This window comes from Cryptomeria japonica, chromosome 9 (genome assembly GCF_030272615.1).
Source record: "Cryptomeria japonica chromosome 9, Sugi_1.0, whole genome shotgun sequence".
Classification (NCBI taxonomy): Eukaryota; Viridiplantae; Streptophyta; class Pinopsida; order Cupressales; family Cupressaceae; genus Cryptomeria; species Cryptomeria japonica.
Window position 1 is genome coordinate 606,299,225 of NC_081413.1, and position 22,200 is coordinate 606,321,424.

Consider the following 22,200-nt stretch of genomic DNA (forward strand, 5'->3'; position numbering starts at 1 on the left):
GTACCCGAGGAATTGCCGGTGCTGCCTGAATCTCATAAATAAGGAAAACGAAAGACCAAAGAAAGCATGCCATTATCTGCTTGAATCTCATAGATAATGATAGCAAAAGACTGCAAAAGATATGGCATGATATAAAATTTCAGTAGAATTGAATAGTTTTTTGTTTTATTGCTTGGCAAGCATCTGAAATTGATTTTTATACAGGTAACGAAACACAATCTTGTAGTAAAATATCTCTTGGGTAGCACACCTTCCATTTATAATTATTTTTGGGCCTTTCTAAAATGTATGCCTCATTAATGTATTTCAAGCGTTATAACTATGAAATAACCATGACTTACATTCAAATCCCATTTTCTGGCAAAAGAAATGGAATGTTACCTTGAATTTTTAAGTCCGCTCTTACATTCGACCAGCAATGATAAGAAAATACATAGTTGATAATGACACGCTAATAGAATGAATATCGCCACAAGTTAAACACGTCAATTTAGGTTAAGAAACGTTAAATTTCATACTCAACTTAGGAAAAAAAAAATGGCCCCATAAATGATCTGTAGATCTCAAGAAGCTGCTTAGTAGAAGAAACATGTCGAGGAATTGTGCCCCTTACAATTTCATGTTATGTTTTGGGCTGTCTTAAATGTAGGCAATCATTAATTTGTTGTTTCATTCGTCCTCTACCTTAGCCTTTCTTGTCTTCGGTGCCAAGCTTATGGTTTTGTGTTTATCTTTTGTGTAAACCATTGTTTTTTTGTGTTTATCTCATTTTTTTTTTTGGCATATTGTGTTCGGATGTTAGTGTGATGTGCCAAAAACAAACATGAGATAAACACAAAAAAATGGTTTACATAAAAAATAAGGAAACACATCTGCACGACATGCTAGCATTTATTGATAGTAAGTCATCCATCAATTGTTTTTGTGAGCTTTTGTGAGCTTTTGCTACCTTTCTCTTGATGTGGAGGCTTGATAATCAACTTGGGTTGAACTGTAATGACTAGTTTGGGTCTAGAATTAATCTTTCTTGAAAATCTCTTAGATATCAATCTCTCTTGCAAGCTTTACATTATTCAATAGCTCTCATGTGATCTAGCGATATTGTTTCTTTTGACATTCTTGCATCCTTGAGGACATCTTGCTTGTGGCTTTTGTAGATTTTTCATCCCTCTTTTTGGTGTGAGGTGATTGTGTTCAAGCCTTGCTCTTTATTTCTATTCTCCAATGACATTTGTAAATCTCTATGTCTTTGGCAATTGTTGGGATTTTTAGTTCTATATGACAAATACACACACTAGTTTATTGCTCCTTGTAGACTTGAGATTATAATCCATGCATTTCATTTGTTGTTCTAGTTCAAGATACACATAGGCTAGGTGCACACACAATTCATTCCCTCTTTATCATTCTCTTAGTTGTTTATTAAAGATCACAACTACAAGGAGGTTTGATTTAATTTTTCCATTCATCATTTCATTTTTCTCATCCATTTAACATTGTTTTAACATTATAGTTTTTGGTATATTTTGGAGTGCTACCATGCTTGTGCTTTGTCACTTGTGTAGGAAGACCAAAATTTCACATGAAAATTTGTGTTTTGCAAAAGTTTTGTACAACGTGTAACTCAGAGTACATCGTGTAAAAGTGGACTATAGTGCATGGCATGGCCATTTGTGCATTGTGATCATGTCCTAAATAGAGAGCTCTAGCTTTGGACACTAGGTTCTTTAAATTCTAGACTTGGGATTGGAATCCATAGCATTTCATTTGTTGTTCTAGTTTAAGATACACATAGGCTAGGTGCATACGTACAATTCATTACCTCTTTATCATTGGCTACTCATGGAGGTCAAAAGACCAAAATGGGGGCTTGATCATTTGTGACAAGCTCTTACACAACTCCAACTTTCCTCATTCTCTTAGCTACATGTTTGTTGAAGATTACAATTACAAGGAGGTTTGGTTTAATTTTAACATTCTTGTTATTTCATTTTTTTCTCATCCATTTAGCATTGTTTTGACATTATAGTTTTTGGTATATTTTAGAGTGCTATTGTGCTTGTGCTTTGTCCCTTGTGTCTAGTAAGACCAAAATTTCACATGAAAATTTCTGGTTTGCAAAAGTTTTGGACAACAATGCGTAACTTGGACAACATTGTGTAAAAGTGAACTATGGTGCATTATGTGGTCATTTGCGCATTGGGACCATGCCTAAATAGAGAGCTCTATCTTTGGACACTAGGTTATTTGAATGCTATGCTTTTGGATTCTGCATTCTATTTTGTATTTCAATGAGTTTTTTTTTTTTGTAATTTCTAATTTTAAACCCCTCTATTTTTCTTCTTTAAGCTTAAGCAAAATTTTGTTTTAATCTAGATAGGATTTTATTTGTTTTTCTATTTATAACACGAGTTAAAATACATTAAAACAAAAATAAAGTAAATAAAAATATTGTCTACTAATTATTGTAGAGAATTAAAAGCTTAGGTAAAAACAACAAAACAAAACACTTTTTTTCCCCTATTACAACTTGTTATCTTGAAACAAATTTTGAACATAGTGCATATGGATCTCAATTTGTTTTGCATATTGATAGAGAATTAGGTTGTAGATCATTTAAATACCACTCAAACTACCATTGTAGATGATTTTGGGCATTGTGGGGATGATCGATTCATGAAAAATAATACAAAGCCACATGATTTGACATTTTCAAAGAAAAGTAAACACAATCTTGCCTAGTGAGTGGTGTAGAAAAATTACAGTTTGGGTAAAAACAACAAAACAAAAATTATTATTTTTCTTTCTCTAATTACATCTCTATTTCAGCCTAGGAACTAATTACAATGTCTGCAAGTTGGCCAAGGCTAAATTCCCTAATTGAAACATTTAGTTTGCTTGGTCCTAAAATCAACACATTACACTAAGAGTACAATCATGCTTTGCGTTACCCAAAATGAACTTAACTAATCCCAAACTACCTTCACATGCTTCTTCCAGCTAGGGCATGTTTCCTTTCTCTACCTTATCCAACAAAGACTCTTGCATAGTCAACAAGTTAACATGATGTACACTTTGTCACTTCTAACTGTATGTCTACTTGACAAAATCCATGAAAACTTGGATATCACGTGCTTGTGTAAATTTATTCTTCCAAACCATAAGGCATAACTACCAACTCTTGTAGAATGCGGTCCCAAAAACCATGATACTACAACATAATACAAATACTTTCTCTAAGGAACATACCTCAGAAACCTACCATAGACACTTCCAGGTCTCCACAAATACACTAAACAATTGGGAGCAACTAATACTAGAACATAACATTAAGAAAGCTACACAACGATTCCAGGTCCTTCATTGTTCTCAAATACTTTGACATGAGACAATCGCCTTGACATCAACACTCTCATTGACACCTTGACATCAATGACAAAACTATAATAAAAAAGTATTACCTTCTCCAAGGTCCTATGACCATTTCATTCCTGTAATCCTTGGTAGCCATCCATCCTCCTAATAGTTGGTCCTATCAATACCCTTTTTAAGGTGAAGAATGAAATTGAGAAGATGGTAAAGAAAATCCAATAGGCAGGTGTAAAAAAATAATTTAATCTATGTTAAAATTCTATACTACCTAAACAAAGTTAAGAAATGAAAGCTAGGTAAAATGGAAATAAGAAAGCATAGAGGTTATAGAATTGAAAATGGATATCAACAATGAAATCAACAAGGATTTTGAAACCTTAAAAACGAGCCAAGAAGTAAAGAAAATCCAATAGGCAGGTGTAAAAATATATTTTAATTTATATTAAAATTCTATACTACCTAAACAAAGTTAAGAAATGAAAACGAGGTAAAATGGAAATAAGAAAGCATAGAGGTTCTAGACTTGAAAATGGATATCAACAATGAAATCAACAAGGATTTTGGAACCTAAAAAATGAGCTAAGAAGCTCATCAGCCTAGACATTAGTGTGACATGCCATCATCCAATCCACACATTATTATTCAACATAGATGTTGTCATCTATCGATGATGCAAAACAAAAAATCTCTAGAATGCAAATGACTCTACACACAAGATGATAAAGATACATCATACATGAGTACCAAGTATATAAAAAAATGCATAGAAAGATAAAAATCACTCTAAGTTGTCACTTTTAAGGAAAATACAAAAATAACAATGGAAAGAGTAGTACAACACTTTTTTTGCATTCGAGAGCACCTTCTAATACCTACAAGTTGTGATAAGAGAAAGTGGGTGATTGCTTAGGAGCTTGCGTTCATGTCATGCCCCAAATTTGGTCTTTTGACTTCCATAGGCAATCAATGAATTAAGGAGAAGTTAGGTCTGTGCACTTAAATCCTATGTGTGTCTAGGAATTCAAAATTGATTAAAAATATTACAAGTCTATTGATACTAAATTTGTAGTCAACAAGGATAAACACCCTAATGTTTATGTGATTGGAGAAGAAATGGTGAGCACAACCAAATATATATGCTAATAGTAATAAATAAGTGCAATCATAAATAAGAAATAGTTGCAACTCAAGCTTGTTATTCCAATAACAATATAGTACACTAGCAATTGCACCTTGGTGTGCAATGGGTACGCCGAATAAGCATAGAAGGACAATTGGAGTAAATTTTGAATATTTTGTGTAGTAGCTTCACATCAATTATGCATCAATCTAAACACAATTAAAAAATTCTTTGAATTAGGAATATAATCAAGCTCAATTACCAACAAGAGCATGTTATGTTTGCAACACGGACAGAGGACGAATGGGGGAGAGATAGAGGGGTAAAGAGGGATATAGAGAGAATGAGAAGGAGAGATAAAACAAAGAGACGTAGAGGTGGAAGAGATAAGTATAATGAGAGGGAGAGAGAGAGGGAGAGATGGCAAGAGATGGATCATGCTAGGAAGTGATATAAAGAGAGGAGTAGAGGGATATGGAGAAATAGAGAGAGGCAAAACATGTAGGTATAGAGGTATAGGAAGAGGGAGAGAGGGAGACATATCTAGAAATAGAGGGGTAGAGACAGATATAGAGGGAGAGGTAAGGTAGATTGATGTAGGAAGATAAAGAGGGAGAGGGAGAGGGAGAGGGAGTGATAAAGAGACAAAGATATGAGGAAATAAAAGAAGAGAGAGAGAGAGAGGGGGGGGGGGGGTAGGGAAGGAGGGAGGGAGGAAGATATGGGAAAAGGAGGTAGGGAGAGATAAGAGGCTTGGAGAGGGAGAGATAAATAAGTAGAGGATGTCCAGAGAGAATATGGACAGTGAGAAAGGGAGAGACACACATAGGGATAGAGGAGAAGAAGAAAAGGAGGGTGGATAGAGGGAGAGAGATAAATATAGAGAGAGGGTGTGTGAAATGGAGAGGGAGATATATACAGAGATATATAGATAGAGAAAGAGGGACCTCAATGAATAAAGAAGAAGAGAGGGGGTGATATATAGAGGGATATATAGAGAGATATAAAAGGTCTCAATTAAGAATTAATAGGGTTAAATACGCTATGCATCTATTTATAAGGATTTAAAAAAGACAAAAATAAAATCTTTGAATCAAGGAGACGATAAGGATCCATTACTAATAACCTGATGTTATGTTTGCAATAAGGAGAGAGAGAGAGGGGGGGGGTAAGGAGGTATAGATATAGAGGAAGATATAAATAGAGAGGGAGAGGGAGAGGGATATGGAGAGGACAGGGAGAGATCAAGAGAGAGGGATATATATACAAATGAAAGAGATAAATATATAGAGAGGGAGATAATGCAAGAGAGAGAGGTAGAAAGATATATAGAGCTAGAGAGGGTGAGATATATAGAGGTAGAGAGATATGGAGAGATAATGAAGTAGATATAGAGGGAGAGATGGAACAATAAATATGGAGACATGGAGAGGTAAATAGATAATAGATATAGAGGTCTAGGAAGAGAGATAGATTGAGAGAATGAGAGGGACACAAATAGAGAGAGAGAGAGAGAGAGAGAGAGAGAGAGAGAGAGAGAGAGAGAGAGAGAGAGAGAGAGAGAGAGAGAGAGAGAGAGAGAGAGAGAGAGAGAGAGAGAGAGAGAGAGAGAGAGACGATTCAGAGAGAGGGAGAAGGGAAGAGATATCTAGAGATAGACAAATAGAGAGAAGTAGAGATAGAAAAATAGAAACATGAAGAGGAATAGGGGGAGATAAAGAGAGAAAGGTATAGAGATCTATGGAGAGAGAGAGAGAGAGAGAGAGAGAGAGAGAGAGAGAGAGAGAGAGAGAGAGAGAGAGAGAGAGAGAGAGAGAGAGAGAGAGAGAGAGAGAGAGAGAGAGAGAGAGAGAGAGAGAGAGAGAGAGAGAGAAGCAAAGATGAAGTGAATAAGGGAAAGAGAAAACATATGAGGGATCGAAACATAAAATATTTGCAACTACAATATTTGCCATACCATTCATAGTTGTACTAATTGGTAAGTTAGATTTTGTAGAAAGAGAGTGCCAACAGATGAAGATACTTGCAAATTGCATAGGATGTGTCATTTTTCATTAAATATGTATGAAGCTACAAAATATAAATGTTGGTTTGACTCTGTTGCAATTGATCTTGTTATCTTCTTTTTCACTTCTCTTATTTGTACTTATTTCTCACCTTTGGAAGTCTTAAATTACACCATGCTATGTTATTTGTACTTGTTTTTCTTTAGTTTCACATACAACCTTATGAGAATGAAGATACTATTTTGATGATGTAAGCTTTATTACTATGAAGATACCATTAAACGTGTTCTCGAATAGTGATACATTATGAGTTCAAGTACTCTTAAGACCCATACAACCTCATATTGTTCTAATAACTTTTAAGTGTTGATAATCACATTTTAAAAAAATTTAACATTAGTTTTGTTTTTCTATTCAATAATCATATTAAATTCAATTTAATCTAATTTATTCTATTATATCTCTATATTATACAAATTTAACTATTAACTAAGAAACTCTTATTTTTATATTTACAACATATTATTAAATTTATAAATAAATAATTACAAAATAATATTAAATTAATTTATTATTTATTATATAATATTAAATTTATAGCTTAAATTTATTTCTATAATCTATTCAAATATCATATTAAATTAAATTAAATTAAATTTAATTTAACCTAATTTAATTTAATCTAATTTTTTTTATTATATCTCTATATTATATATATTAAATTATTAACTAAAATAACTATTATTATTATATTGATAACAAATTATTAAATTTATAAATAAATAATTACAAAAATATTAAATTAATTTATTATTTATCATATAATATTAAATTTAATAACTTCAATTTATTTCTACAATTATAAATAATGTTAATTATTTATAAATTATTATATAATATTAGATATAATTATAAAATAATATTTATTGTTAATTTGTAATTTAAATCTAATACTTTAATTTAATCATCCCTAATTATATCAATACATATTTGTAAATAAACACTAAATAAAAAAGGTCAAATTGATGTTTGGACATTTAAATGAATGAAAGAGGGAAAACAAAAGTGGTTAGAAAGCATATCTACAACTACCTATAATTGTGGTGGTGAAAGTGAAATCTAACTGAGCTAATAAAAATGGTCAAAGGAATATTTATTAAATATAAAGATGTTTAAATGAGTGAAAGAGAGAAAATAAAAGTAGTTAGAGTGCATATTTACAACCATGGTAAAAATAAAATCTATTTATCTTGATCTCATCTAATTAATTTGTTTTTATTACCAGTGATGTTGTGGAAAAGATTCTAAGTTAAAAAATAAAAAATAAATAAATATAAGGTGGGACACAAAATAAAATGATATATTAAAAAATGTTGTGATGTATAGATCACTTAAGCAAGAGAATGGTTTATGTTTGATCACAAATTACTTTTGGAAATATTCCAATGCAAAATAAAGTGAAGCTTATATAAAAATAAAAAATAAAGTGAAGCCTATTTAAAAAAGAAACATTAATTCATAAATTATCTATTTAATTAAGTCAACTTATATATGAATAATGATTATTAATTTTTTTATTTAAAAAACAATTATATTTATTAGAAACTTATTCCATATTTATATAAGCTAAATAATATTATTATTAAATTTTTTATATGATATTAAAAAACAATTATTTATATATTATACTTATAATATAATAATTATTAAAATAAGTTAAAATTATATTAAAATTAAATTAAAAATTAATTCAACATATATATGAATAAAATAACTATTAATAATATCATTATTTAAAAAAATATATATTTATTAATAAATTATTTAATATTTATATAAATTAAATATTATTATTACTAAAATTTATATAACTTATATTAAAATCATTTATTTATTTATCATAGATTATAATATAAAAAAATATTAATTAAAATTAAAATTAGACATAATTTATTATTCATATATTATATTTATTATAATATAATAATATTAAAATGTATAATAATAAAAGTTAGAACTTAAAGAAAATAGATGGTAACAAAAAAGAACAAACAGATATCAAGAAATAATTATATATTTTAAAATGAGTATTCAAAAACTTGCATGCACGTAGCTTTGGGAAAAGTTGGGTGAGTTTAAAAAGTTTAAAATAAAAAAACTTGTTAATTTGAAGTCCTTTGTATATCGCACACTTCCCTAATGACCTGTGTAAGTACCTTCCGTCAGACATTGGGGGACGTTTATAGTTTTATAATAAAAAAACCCACGGGAAAACGATCCGTCCTTTCTGTCATTGGCATGTGAAGAAATAAAAACATTGGCGGAGGTTTATAATTTTATAATTAAAAAACCCACGGGAAAACGATCCGACGACTCTAGTCATCCCAATCGTCTTGCATTCCGTTTAGAGCAAGTTCCACCGTTGATGCAATAAATTAGCTTGTCCATTCTCAGATAGGAGACGCCTTCGACGTAACAAGTATTTTAAAATTGATCTATAGTAGATAGAAAAGCCGAAGCGATGACTCGATGGAATAGCAGATACTCAGAGCCGAATGAAGATGGCTGGGGAATTGGTGGTAAAAATTGAAGAACAAGCCGACATTCTCAAACTCCATTCAAATAGCTCCCCTAGAAAGACAAACACTTTGGATTTAAAAAGGTTTTTTTGGGTAAGCATCTCAGGCCAAATTCTTCCTCTTTGTTTGGTCCATACACATTTCTGAACAACATTCCCATTTTCCCTCTGGGATTTTCAGGGAAGCCCATAAACTTGTCGTTACCGAAGAAGGCATGGTCCCAAAAGCAAAGACAAGTATCGCTTTTCAAAGATTTAATAATTAAAGCCCAAAAGCCCACTTGTTGGAGACCCCCAATCTATCTAGTCAAACCACAGATTAAGCCTTCAGAAGTTTCCGAGCAAAATTCCCAATCCCCCTAGCTCCTTTCCTTCTTTTCCAAATAACATTCCCGTTTCTCAACGGAGCTTCAGTCAGAGTCACATAGAAAGGGGAAGTTCCAGCCTTTGGAAATCCCTCCATTCAAATAGGATCCCCAAGGAAAGAAAGGATCTTCTGTTATCTGGGAGGTCTCTTCATAATCCTCATTGGAATCACGAGGATTGGTCTAATAGGTTTTTCATACCTCTTCATCCTTTGGACAAAGGAAAAGAGAAAGTCAACCAAATGGGCCAAGTTTGGACAACAGAGCAAAAGAAGGTAGAGAGAAATATCCCAGAAGCAACTTAGTTGGTATGAGAAATTTGGAATGAAGAAATTACCAAAGGAATGGAAAAAAAGGATTAGAGGCCTCGTCTTCACACTCATTTTCAGATAGCTTGATGTGGGAGTCGGATAAGGGAAACGATCTTCAGATAAGTGAGAAATTAAATGAGGTAAACATTAGTTTCTCAGATCAATCCCTTTCCCCCCAGATTGTAGAATATCTTCAAAAAGCTATAAAATGTAAATTCTGGAACAGATCAATAGAAAAACAAATCTTATTCAAATGGGTATTTAAAAATTGGGAAGGGGTTAATGAGGTTTTTGTGGTTGACAGTGAGAATGTTTTTTTCATTGCTTTGTTTGATTCTAAAGAAGAAAGGGATAACGTTTTCAAGGTTAAATCGCGGTGCTTTGAATCTTTAGGCTTGTATATGGAAAAATGGTTTCCTAACTTTAATCGCTTTTCTACTCCTATTAAATTTGTTCCCACTTCCTATTATAGTTGGATTCATCTTCAACATTTACCACTTGAATACAGAGAACTAGAGATCATAGAGATTTTGGGTAACCCTTTGGGGATTTTCCTTAAAGTAGATGCAAACTTTTTTGAAAGTCCTAATTTGCTTGTTAGGCTATGCCTTCTCATGGATACCTCTTAAAATATTCCCTCCATTCTTAACATTACCTCCAAAAATGGTAGCTGGTCTCAAAAGGTGTTTTTTTAAGGCCCCGATTCTATTTGTAAGATATGTCACCTCTCGGATCACAAAGATGTAGATTGCCCAGATGCAAAAACTTCATCAATTTCAGAGCGCTCCACTTGCAGGCTAGAGGATTGTTGTTTAGTCTCAAACTTGTCCGCCTCAGATTTTAGGCCTCAAGCCTTGGACCTCTTTCCTGAGATCTCTCATCTGGAGTATCGGTCTCCCTCCTTGGTAGTAATGAAAATTACCGAGCCTCAAGGAAGTGATTTCCCTCCTCAAGACCTCGAAGCAATCCTTCGATCTTGGATTGAAGAAACCCAAGAAGGGCTGATAGTAGAAATAGTGGATCAAGTTTTAGGCAAAGTTCAAGAGGGCTTGATATCGGGGAGAAAAGTGTTTTAGAGTTTTTCTGGGTGGACGAGCCGAATGAATTATCCCTTTGTCCTTTTGGCCCTCAGACTCAGTTGCTTAGCTTCAAGAAGAACAGGGGAGTACAATATCATATCAAATTCAATAGTCCTTTTCAAAATTCCAGTTCCTTGTCCCCATTTCCTTTGGAGTTTGGGAGATTAAAATCGGTTAAGTCCTTGTCCTATATTCAAAAGACACTAAGGATAAATGAACATTGGAAAAATAATTCCAAATCTCATAGGCTCAGAATTGAGAATTCTCAGGATTCAAGTGAAGAAGCTAGGAGCGAAATCAGTTTCATGGTAGAGTTAGAGGATTTAATAAGATGGTTTTCCTTGAAATTCACTAAGTATGGAGAAAAAATACCTTTTAAATTCCAAAAGGATAAGGAAGTTAGACAATTTATTCTTTGGTTTTGACACTTCATGAATAGCAAAAAGTTGAGACCTCAATTAAGGTTAGAAGCAGATAAGGATTCCTCATCAGATCTAATTTCTTCTCCTTCTATGCCTCTCAGCTCAGATCCTTTTCCATGCATGGAGTCCTTGGATATCTCCACTCTTCCCATACCTAAGAGAGGGAGACCTCCAGGAAGCTCCAAGCTCCAAAGAGATAAAAATTACAAAGAGTTTTTCCAATCTCAAATTGAGCCTTCAAGTCTTAAAATGGAAAAGAGAAGATCTAAGAGAATCTTAGGGAAAATGAATTTGAAAGGATCTCAATCACTGCGTCCTAAAAGCTCTTCATATAAACACTCAAGTCTTATTAAGGAAATGGGCAATCCTTCTAAGGATCCCTCAAATATTCTTGAGCCTCAAGTGGGCCTTCTTCCCTTGTTGAGCCCCTCTCCAGTGTTTGACTCAAAAAGGAAAAACCTGGCATTTCCTCTCCTCTTACTAGGGAACTGGTTATAGCCTGCGACTTCTTAGGCATCTCATCTCCACAAAGAGGAGAATCTAAGGAATCATGGCACCAAAAACAAGATTTAATCAAGAAGATTTTGAATATGGATGAGTTAGTTGAGACGGGGTCTAATTTAACCTCAACATTTACAGATGTTGAAACAGTCATTCAAGGGCAAAGAGCTTTGGAATCATTTGGCATCTTGCAACAACATTCCTTTAAAAAGAAACCAGAGTGTGGCTAGTCCCCAGAGATCGGAAGAGGTAGGAAATCTTTGGAAACACTTAGATCTTTGAAAGGGGAAGAATGAAATCAATTGGAGCAAAGATAAAGGGACTTCCCTTTTCCCCTAATAATGAAGATAATCTCTTGGAATGTAAGGGGACTGAATGCCCCCTTAAAATAATGATTAGTTAGGAGATGTATAAAAAGGACCAAGCCTAAGGTGGTCTTATTGCAGGAGACCAAATTAGACAAATAACAAATTTCCTCTTTTATAAAAAAAATTGGGTTACTGGGAGGTGATTTTAGTGGAAGCCATACGTGTAGCAAGAGGGATGGCTCTTCTATGGAATCCTAGGAAAATATCTTTTCAGCATCTCTCCTCGGATAAAAACTAGATAAATGGAAATATTTTGAACTTTCAGGAGAATATTAACACTAATATCTTCAATATTTACAAGCCCATCCAAAATAAAATGAAATTAGCCTTATGGGAGGAGAATTAATCCTAATCTTTTCTAAAATATGTCTGGATAGGGCTTAGACCATTTTCAAAAGGTAATGGTTTGAGCCTAATACAGATAAAAATGTTGATTTCATTGTAAAAGAAGATTTAGAAAGGTCTCCTTTAAAAAAAAATATGTCTAGTTTCTCCGCTATATAGCTAAAGCCCAATCTTATGTTATTCCGAGTAAAAACCCCATTTCTTGTCTCAATATCCAGTAGGTTATTTATGTCTACCCAATCTCTAAGGTCTTTTTAAGACTGAGATTCCCTCTAAATGCCTCCAAACTTCACAAAGTGAAGTAAGTAGGCATAATTAAAAGGATCGAGATAACAAATGCAGTGGAGGCATTCACTCATCAACAATTTGTAGATGATACAATGTTGTTTGGAAAAGCAACAAAGAGAGAAGCAATCGATTTTAAGATCATTCTGAGGGCCTATGCGACTGTATCAGGTCAGGTGATAAACAAAGAGAAATCAGAAATATTCTTCTTCAATGTAAAAAAAGAAATTGAATCTTAGATCCTTGCCCATCTGAACTTCAAAAAAGGGAAATTACCTTGCATTTATCTTGGTTTACCTATAGATAAAGGTATCAGATCCACAAAAGTTTGGGAACCGCTGAGTCAAAAGATGGACAAGAAAATGGACTCATGGAAATCTAAATGGCTCTCGTGGGTGGGCAGAATCATGATGCTGAAAACCATCCTTTCAACCATTCCGATCTATCTAATGTCATGTTTATCATTGTCAATTGGAGCAAATGACAATCTAGTCAAGAAAATGTGATCTTTCTTTTGGCAAGGGGTGGCTGAAAAAAGGAAAATGGTTTTGATAGCATGGGATAAAATTTGCAGACTCAAAAATCTAGGTGTAGGTCTGAGGAATCAACTATGGAAAAATAAAGCTTTAGGAGAAAAACTTTCATGGAAGATATATAGTGATCCTAGTAGGAAATGGTTTAAGATCCTAAAAGGAAAATACTTGGAAGATATGAGCCCAGAAGGAATATTTCAAACAATCAATCCTCCAAAAGGATCAAGAGTTTGGAACTTCATTCTAAGTTGCATAAATCTTATCTCAGAAAAGCTCTCTTGGAATGTTAGAGAAGGGAGTGAAGTGAGATTTTGGTTAGATTCTTGGGGTTGATATCTAGCCCTAGTCTCAGTCCTGGGTCCATCCAACCTCAAAGGTATCTCTGAAAACAGTTGGGGTGTTCATGTTAAAGATTATATTGTCAAGGATGAAAAGAATTTAGCGTTAGGCTGGAAATGGAAAAACTTTGATGAATTACAAGATAATAAGGAGGAAACCTCAGCTCTTAAGGATATTCTCAAACAAAGATCATTAACTTTTAAAGAAGGATTGGATTCCATCATCTAGCTTGGGGCAAATTCAGGAAATTATAACTCAAAGGATGGTTATTAAACCATTTTCCAAAATCAGAAGCTTGAGAAAACCAAGATCCCTGTTTCTTTATGTTGGGATAAAAGTTGTCTCCCAAAAGTAGGCTTTTTTACATGGCCAACTCTTCAAGGTACAATTTTAACAACAGAGTGATTCAAAAAATTGTTTTTGTAGGGCCCTCAAAATGCATCCTTTGTGAGAAAGAAGAAGAATCCATCAATCATATCCTCCTATCATGCCCCTTTGTAGCTAAGTGCTGGCAATGGCGATGCGCCAAATTAGGTTGGCTAACTGCCCTCCTAAATGATATTTTGAGCATTTTTAAGAGTTGGCCAAAACTACATTCTTCAAGCCTCTTCCATTCCTTATAGATTTATTCACCCTCAACGACTCTTTGGGAATTATGGAAGGAAAGGAATAGAAGAGTATTTAGAGGGGAAAAAATCTCATGGGAAAGGATGATTAATAGACTAGAAGTAGCTATAGTGGAATTAACTAATAGTGGTCTCCCCAAACATCAAGGGAAAAACTCTCAATTCTCTTGGTGGGATAGTAAGATGATTTCAAATTGGTATGGGCTAAACATTCCCCACTTTGTAGGGTTGGGGAGGGTCCTTCCAAACTAAGAAAGACAATAGTATGGAGTCCTCCGATAGTAGGCTGGTTTAAACTTAATTTTGATGGTGCCTCTAGAGGCAATCCATGTGTTTCTGGGGTTGGTTGCATCATTCATTCCATAGATGGTATAATTTTAGTTAAATTATCCAAACCATTGCCAATTGACACTAACAATGTGGTAGAGATACAAGCAGTCATAGAGGATCTTTCTTTATGCAAATAAATGGGCTTAAAAAAGATTCAGATAGAAGGAGATTTTGCAATTATAAATAATACTCTAAGGTCTGGCTCGACCCCAAATTGGAAATTCAATGCATTTTTTAGTAGAGCCATGAGGCTTCTCAAGGCCTTTGAAGTATACACTATTAATCATGTCTTCAGAGAAGTTAGTATACTGGCGGATTCTCTGGCAAACAAAGGAGCAGATGGATACTCTGAGAAGTATATAAAACATTATGAAGGCATAAGTCATTGAGGATGACAAGGACAAGGAATTATTTTGAATTTTCAATTTTTGGTATGCAAATAATAACGACCTTTTTGTTCTAATTCCTACTCCTCTTAACCAAGGCAAGTTCGAAGCATTTTAGTATGGGGACAAGCTTCTTCCCGTTAAGACTTTGACAAGATAGAGGCATCTACTGCCTCCGATGAGCATTTATTGGCATTGGTCGGCTAGAAATTCAAAGTTTCATTGTGTCAACTTGTATTTCGAATGCTAGATGGTTTCCATCTAATCAAGGCCTTCTTTATCCTTCCTTCAATCTTAGGTGACTGAATGCTAGAGGTTGATTAATTAATCCTAAAAGCTAGAATTTTTGAATTTGGATATGCATTTATTTCGCGGTGGGTGGCTCTCTCCTCTTGCAAATTTTTTTTCTTGGTAAGTGGTCTCATTACTCGACCATTTTATCTGTCCTTTCACCCCCTCCTTTTTTGGTGGAGACAACTTGCTAGCTATTCTCTTCGCTAGTAATGATTAGTTTGTTTAGAGTGGATTTTTAGTACTCTTGCCGAGTATAAAGGAGTTAATTGTCAAATGGTTGACTAAACTGACAAGAGTAGTTGAAGATGTAATTTGTGGCAGATAAAGATGGCGGAGTTTTCTTTCCAAGAATTAGCATTAAATTGATTTGTTGGAAAGAGTAAAAGGTGTCCTTTCTCTCGGTTTCAATAAACTTCCATCTCGACCAAGCTTTCTATCATTCTTTTCATCGCTCTTCTTTCCACTTTCTGTTTTATCTTGTGCCCGACTCTCTCTTTTGGTTTTTTTATTGATTGCAGGTTAGGTTCGAGTGCTGTGGTAATGGATTCTCCCATTTTTCTAGAAATCCTCTAAAAGGCAAATGACATTTATAGGACAAATCAGTGAGAAAAGAATGCAAGAGGTCCCATTGCATTACCATTTCGTCATCTCTAGGGTGGTTAAATTGATCTTGGGTGATCTTTTCTCGAGAACCAATCATAAATATAGAGTGAATATTGAAATCCTATCGGTCTTTCTTGCAACCCTGCTCTATTTCGGCCTCTCAAAGAGAAAATTTGAGTTTGTCTGCATGAATGTCTTCAAATCCGACCTTTTAGGGGGTCTAGACCAAGTCCTCTAGAATATTGATGAAGAATTGACAATCCCGCTACTAATAGTCTTTGGGGTCACATTTAAGAATGGGAAAAAACCGCCTAGGTTCCCTATTTTATATATTGAGGATATGCAAACTTTCTATTATAGAAGGTTCACCATTGGGAAGAATGCTAATTTCTTATGGGTCCTCTTCAAGAAGATCAAAATTGATAGAGAATATTCAATTGCAAATTTCCTTGATTTTCATGGGTTTTCAGAGATTGCTTTAGAGGAGAGATTGAAGGATTAGGCAGAAGAGCTCCATGACATCTAAGCAAACAGTGTAGATGAAATAGACCAAGTGGTTGAATTCTTCCCTAAGACGAAGCAGATTGACTAGGGCAGACACATTCCAGCCATCCTAATCGGTTCTGCGAATAATCCATCACTCACTCTAGGTTTCCCATCCTTGGCTGGATAATCTCTTTAGCAACATTTTTCAATTTTCATTGTTCTTTTTTGATAGCCCATTGTTGGTTAACCGATTTGTCTTTCTAAAAAGTAATAGAATGACTCAATGTGCCCAACATGAAAGACAAATAAGTAACTAACAGTTGGAGAGATCACCAATTATGTTGGCAATCTTCCTCTGAATTTTAGAGGTACAACTCCCTCCTAAATCTACTCCTAGGTTTTGCAATATGCTTTTTACTAGAAAGAAAGAAAGGAAAAGATATACACTTCCCATATGCAGAAAGATGAAATTTAGATTTAGATTATCGAACGAGAATGTGAACAACACACAGTTTTCTCACAGCACAATTAATTGCACAGAAAATACTGAAATGTGATGTAAATAACTAAAAGGGAACATGCAAAATCCAAAGTTTCTACATCATTCACATTTAACCATAGCAAGTAAATAAATATCAAGTGAAATAACAATTATTCAAAGCTTACTTCCAACATGAAAGAATATAGAAAACACAAAGTTTTGATATATTAATTCATTCCAAAGATGTCCGAAAACAAAATTCTTCAAAAGATGACTAACTGTTCAAAATGTAACAACACCTTTTCAGTATTTTCCTTTCCCCCTTTTACCATCTATCATCTACCTATTTATATCAAAAATCCGTTCCGTTTTCAAGAAACGATTCCTTTTAAAGTAGCGGTCTTGAAAACGACCACTTTAAACATGATTTTAAAGAACACAAAAATTATCGGATAAACCCTATTTATGAACCATTAATCTCATGCTCCTTGTTCATCAAACACTGGATTCTGTCCTACAATCAGACTATCAATCTTGTCCGCTTTCCTTTCTTCTTCAATCAACACCCAAAGGACATCAGTAAATTTATCTTCTTCAAGTATAGTTGCCCGGATGAAGTCACTCATGTTGAGAAGAATATCATCCTTTAAATATTCAACATCTGGTTGGATTAGGGGACCTTTTCCTTTGAGCACCACCCTTGACGTTGTTTGAAAAGACTAATTACCAGGAATCCTCTGTATAGAAAGTTCTTCATCTAAACACCATTCGTGATTCTCAGCCTATTGCACGATTTTCTCTAACAGGGTGATAGCCTTTCTATATTCACTGAAGTCGGCATGCCTTCCTTTTCCATGCAAAAGACCTTAATTATCGGATGATATCTCCCTGTTCAATGTTTGACCAATTCAAGTCTGGGTTTCGAAATGGCAGTTCGTTGTCATGAGGCAAAACCATTCAGACAGGGACAACTCATGATAGCATACACTCCTTTAGCTGTTTTCAAAAGGTTGTGTATTAAATTTTATCTACAAGGGTGATAGTATCAAGTGCTAGAACACATGTTGTGACCTTTACATGTCCTCAATTACTTAATCCTGTCATTAATGATAGTATCAAGCAAATATTCCTGATTGGCTTCTTGGAGAATGGGTGCCACATGTTGGCACGATAGGTCGAAGTTGGTAACGACAGAAGTGATTGCCTTCATAGAGTAGATAAATTCAAACAATTTCTGTCGACGACTAATTATAACCCGCTCCTTGTCAATACTCATTTAGCCACCTCGGTAGGCCTATTGTATCAATATTGAGTCATGTTATCGAGAAATGCACCAACTTCTAAGTCAGGTGGTGGTCCCTCCTTGAAGGCTTCATGAATCAACAACACAAGCATGTTGGGAAATCAGAAAAAATCACAACTTCCAAACTGCTTTAGAAATCAATCAGAAACTTGACCTCCTTGGATCTTCATGAGGAGCGGTTGGCCTTTTGTGATTTCCCTCAACCATGTTGGATGACCGGGTACTTTCGAAACTTGAGAACCTCATGACAAAGTTAATAAGGCAAGGGACTGGCTACCTAGTTTTGAAAATACATAAGACCGCAACCTAGGATTCATATTATTAAAGCGGATGAAGGAAGACCCTAAAGAAAAACTTCAAGACATGGAAAAACTTTGTGACATGGTGACAAAATTTAAAATTCATGGGTAACACCCGTCTAGTTAGATCTAGTAGTTTTATCCAGCTCTTGAACTTTCGAGTTTCTAGCTCTGTCCAATATTATTTTTTGGGCATTTTGGAATTATTTTTTGATTTTGTCTCATACTTGCAAACTTAAAACTATTTACTATGCTATGTATATCTTGCTTATATTATATAAAATCTTCCGACTAATGCCCTTTACTGATAAAAAAAAGTATATTAAATTGATCTTAACAATAATGAGATATGAGATGAATAAGCATTTTAGAATTTCAATGAAATTATAACATATATCCACATTAAGCTTCAAGAAGATAAGTAAGTTTCATGTGTGATGTGTTAATTCAAAAATTACCTTTGCAAGATATTCATGATGAAGCTGAAATGTAATGTTTGAATGTAGGACCATTTTGTAATAAACTAGTGTTATAATAGACAAGAGTAGGTAGCTAGGTGGGAAGCCACTAGATTAAAATTTAAAAACTCACGAAATAATGGTGTGTCATGCATATGTCCATGCCTCACATTGGAATCCTAGAGAAAACACTAAAACTTTGGACAGGTGGCTCTAGGTAAAATAAATAAATTAGAATATGATATAGAAATTAGCAAATTAGTGAAGGAAAAGGCCAAGGATCAACTTAAAATTCCTTGAAAATTCTACATGGGATGAACATTAAAGGGATTCTAAAACATAATGCGATAATGATAGGGTATGCAATTTCAACATTACATTTTATCCACATTTTAGCAAGTTGATGTCACTAAGTGATAAAGTACACAAATAAAATACCACAAATAAACATAATTTTAAGGATGCAAAAAATGATTTGCAACAACACTCTAAATAAAGATGGCTCATGTCCCCAACCAAGAATATGCAAAACCACATAGTAGACTGTAAAACTTTGCATATTATTACAAAACATGATCTACAACACAACAATGTCAAAAAGCACAAAACCTATGAAACAAATGCAAAATAAAGTAAAAATTATGCATATGGAAAAGAAAACAATGCAATTCATTTTAAGGTAGATGGAAGGGAATGGATAAAGGAAAGGTCCTTAGGTAATTTGTATATAGGATATTTTCACCCATAATAGGAAAAATCAAAAGTGCTTATCACTATTGTGTAGGTAAGGACAATGAAGAGGAATATCGTTGTGTTGTTACCATGCAAGATGGTTGCACTCAAATTTTGTGAGGGAATGGAAAGTAAAAAAAAAAGAAAGCTATGTGTCCTACATAACATATACTGACACAACAAAGAGAAAAAGAATGTGAATTGAAGTAACCAATGATAGAGATGAATTGATCTATTGAGTCAATCAAGTGTCCCTCAAAAGGAGAATGGAGAAGAGAGTTCTTTAAATATATAGATGCAAAATGAGTGGATACATATGTTATAGGAGGAACATTGACAGTGGATTGAATCAATATCTTGTCAGAAGAAGGTGGAAGTGCATCTGCTATAGTGGGAGAAAGAGACCACCCAAGCATAGGATAGGTTTTAGGAATGGAAATGGTTTTCATAGTAATAATAGGTAATATACAATAAGTTGGGTAAGTATGAGGGATACAATGGTTTTTAGAATTTTGTTTGGATTTTAAGAGAATGGGTAAGACATGATGAAGAGGGCCACCAAGAGGTGTACATGAATTGGGTTCAAGATTGGATGGATAGGGAAAAGGTTGGGTAAGTGAAGAAATAACACAAGGGGAGATCCATGGGTGGAGGGATAGGAGAGGGTTCATCATATTTGGGGCTAGGATGGTCAAGAAATATTTGGTTAATTTCAATGGCATAAAAAACTAATTTAGAAAGAGAACAAAATTGTTGAATAAGCATATCTTATTGGATATGTGACAATAAGTTCTCAAAGAAAAAATGTAGAAGGTTATTGGGAGGTTGGTAACCCACTGAACAAGAAAGAGATGAGAAATGAATCCCATGATAGTCTCATCGACACTTTCTTTGTATTGCAACAAGTGTGTAAGAGAGACAAAGATATGATCGATATTGACAAAGGAGTGTAAAAGACAAATAGATAATGTATAGAAACCATCTAAAGTGATATTTGTCAAGGTTCTAAGAAAGAATGTGGACAAGACATAGTGATCACAAGTGTAGGTAGAACATATGGTGGAGAAGTGTGTCATATGGTGCAACAAATTACCGTGGCCATTATATTTTATAAAATAAAGTTTCTATACCAATAGGATAGGGGTATGTAAGAACCTTAGGAGGTAAAGGAAAGTACAAGCATGTAGGTGTGGCAGGATACATAATTCTTTGCTAACAATACAAATATTGTGATGCTATCATAAGAAGTGGTATAGAAGTGGTAGTAGGAAAAGGTAAATAAATATAATGACAAGGGTCTAGGTCTAAAGAGATGGTGTTTATGTAGGAGAGAAAATAGTAGATAAAGAATCACAATAAGGATGATCAATATTTATAAAAGGAGGAAGATTAACCAATGTGATAGATATTGATTAAAGGAAGTGATCGTAGTGGACGAAGATATTGATTAAACAATGAATCTTCACAACATCTATGAAAGGAGGAAGAAAAACCAATGTGATCATATTGATTAAAGGACGATTAATCGATGTGATAGATATTGACTAAAGGAAGTGATCATAAACCTGATATCCTCCTTCACAATGAATTTGCACCAAGTTTGTTGTAATCTTCACAAATCATTCTAACACAACTTGCATAAACTTGCCCTCTAGATGGGGTTGAATTAACTTCATAAGTTTAATAGTATGTACAGGTCTGATTTTCCTTCATAGATCTACTCTTTTCTATTCCTTAGGACTACTCCAAGACTGTTGCTTATGATTTCTCCAAAACTACTCTTTATGTCTACTAAAAAAATTCTCTTTATGATTGCTCCAAACCTTCTCTTTACGTCTGCTCTTAATCGAAGAGATATGCAATGAATGGGTGCTTTAATGATCTCAGAATAACTTATATTTATACCCTCCAATGTGTCCTTTCACACCAAGGGATATTCCTCCTCAATTAGACCAACTAAGGTAGAGATCAGTATATTTATTTTATTTTATTTTAAATGATTTTAAAACTTGGGTGTGCAACTACCTAGGTCATCTACTATGAGAAATTTATTGAATTTTTATAGCTTTGAAAATTCTTCTCTAAGATAGGCGCTAGTTCCAAGGGAGGGTTGGCCTTATTTTTAGGGAGAAGTTACTTAATTTGATTATATATCATCCAAAATAGGGCACCTAAACTCATGAGTCGACCCAATCATTTAATAGACCTCTTTATTTGTTAATATTCCTGCCCTTTTAGGTTGGGCAAAATAACAAGTTTATTTTATTTATATATTTATTTGCAAACCCTATTAAAAGGGCCACAAATATAGTCTTTTAAATATGCATTGTTGTCTTCTAAACTCTTCTCTATTGTTCTTTGAAATCAATCACAATATAATTCAACAATATCCCTCTTTGTCATTGATGACAACCTTGTAGGAATAATATTTTGAAAGCAACTCATGATGGCAACTATTGTAGGTTGACTGAAATGCTCTCCTTGACTGTATGATCCCCTTGACTTAACTTCTCATCCTTTGCATCAATGGAAAATGGTATCTAGGACTAACGAAATAAGGCAATGAATAGCTTCCCCT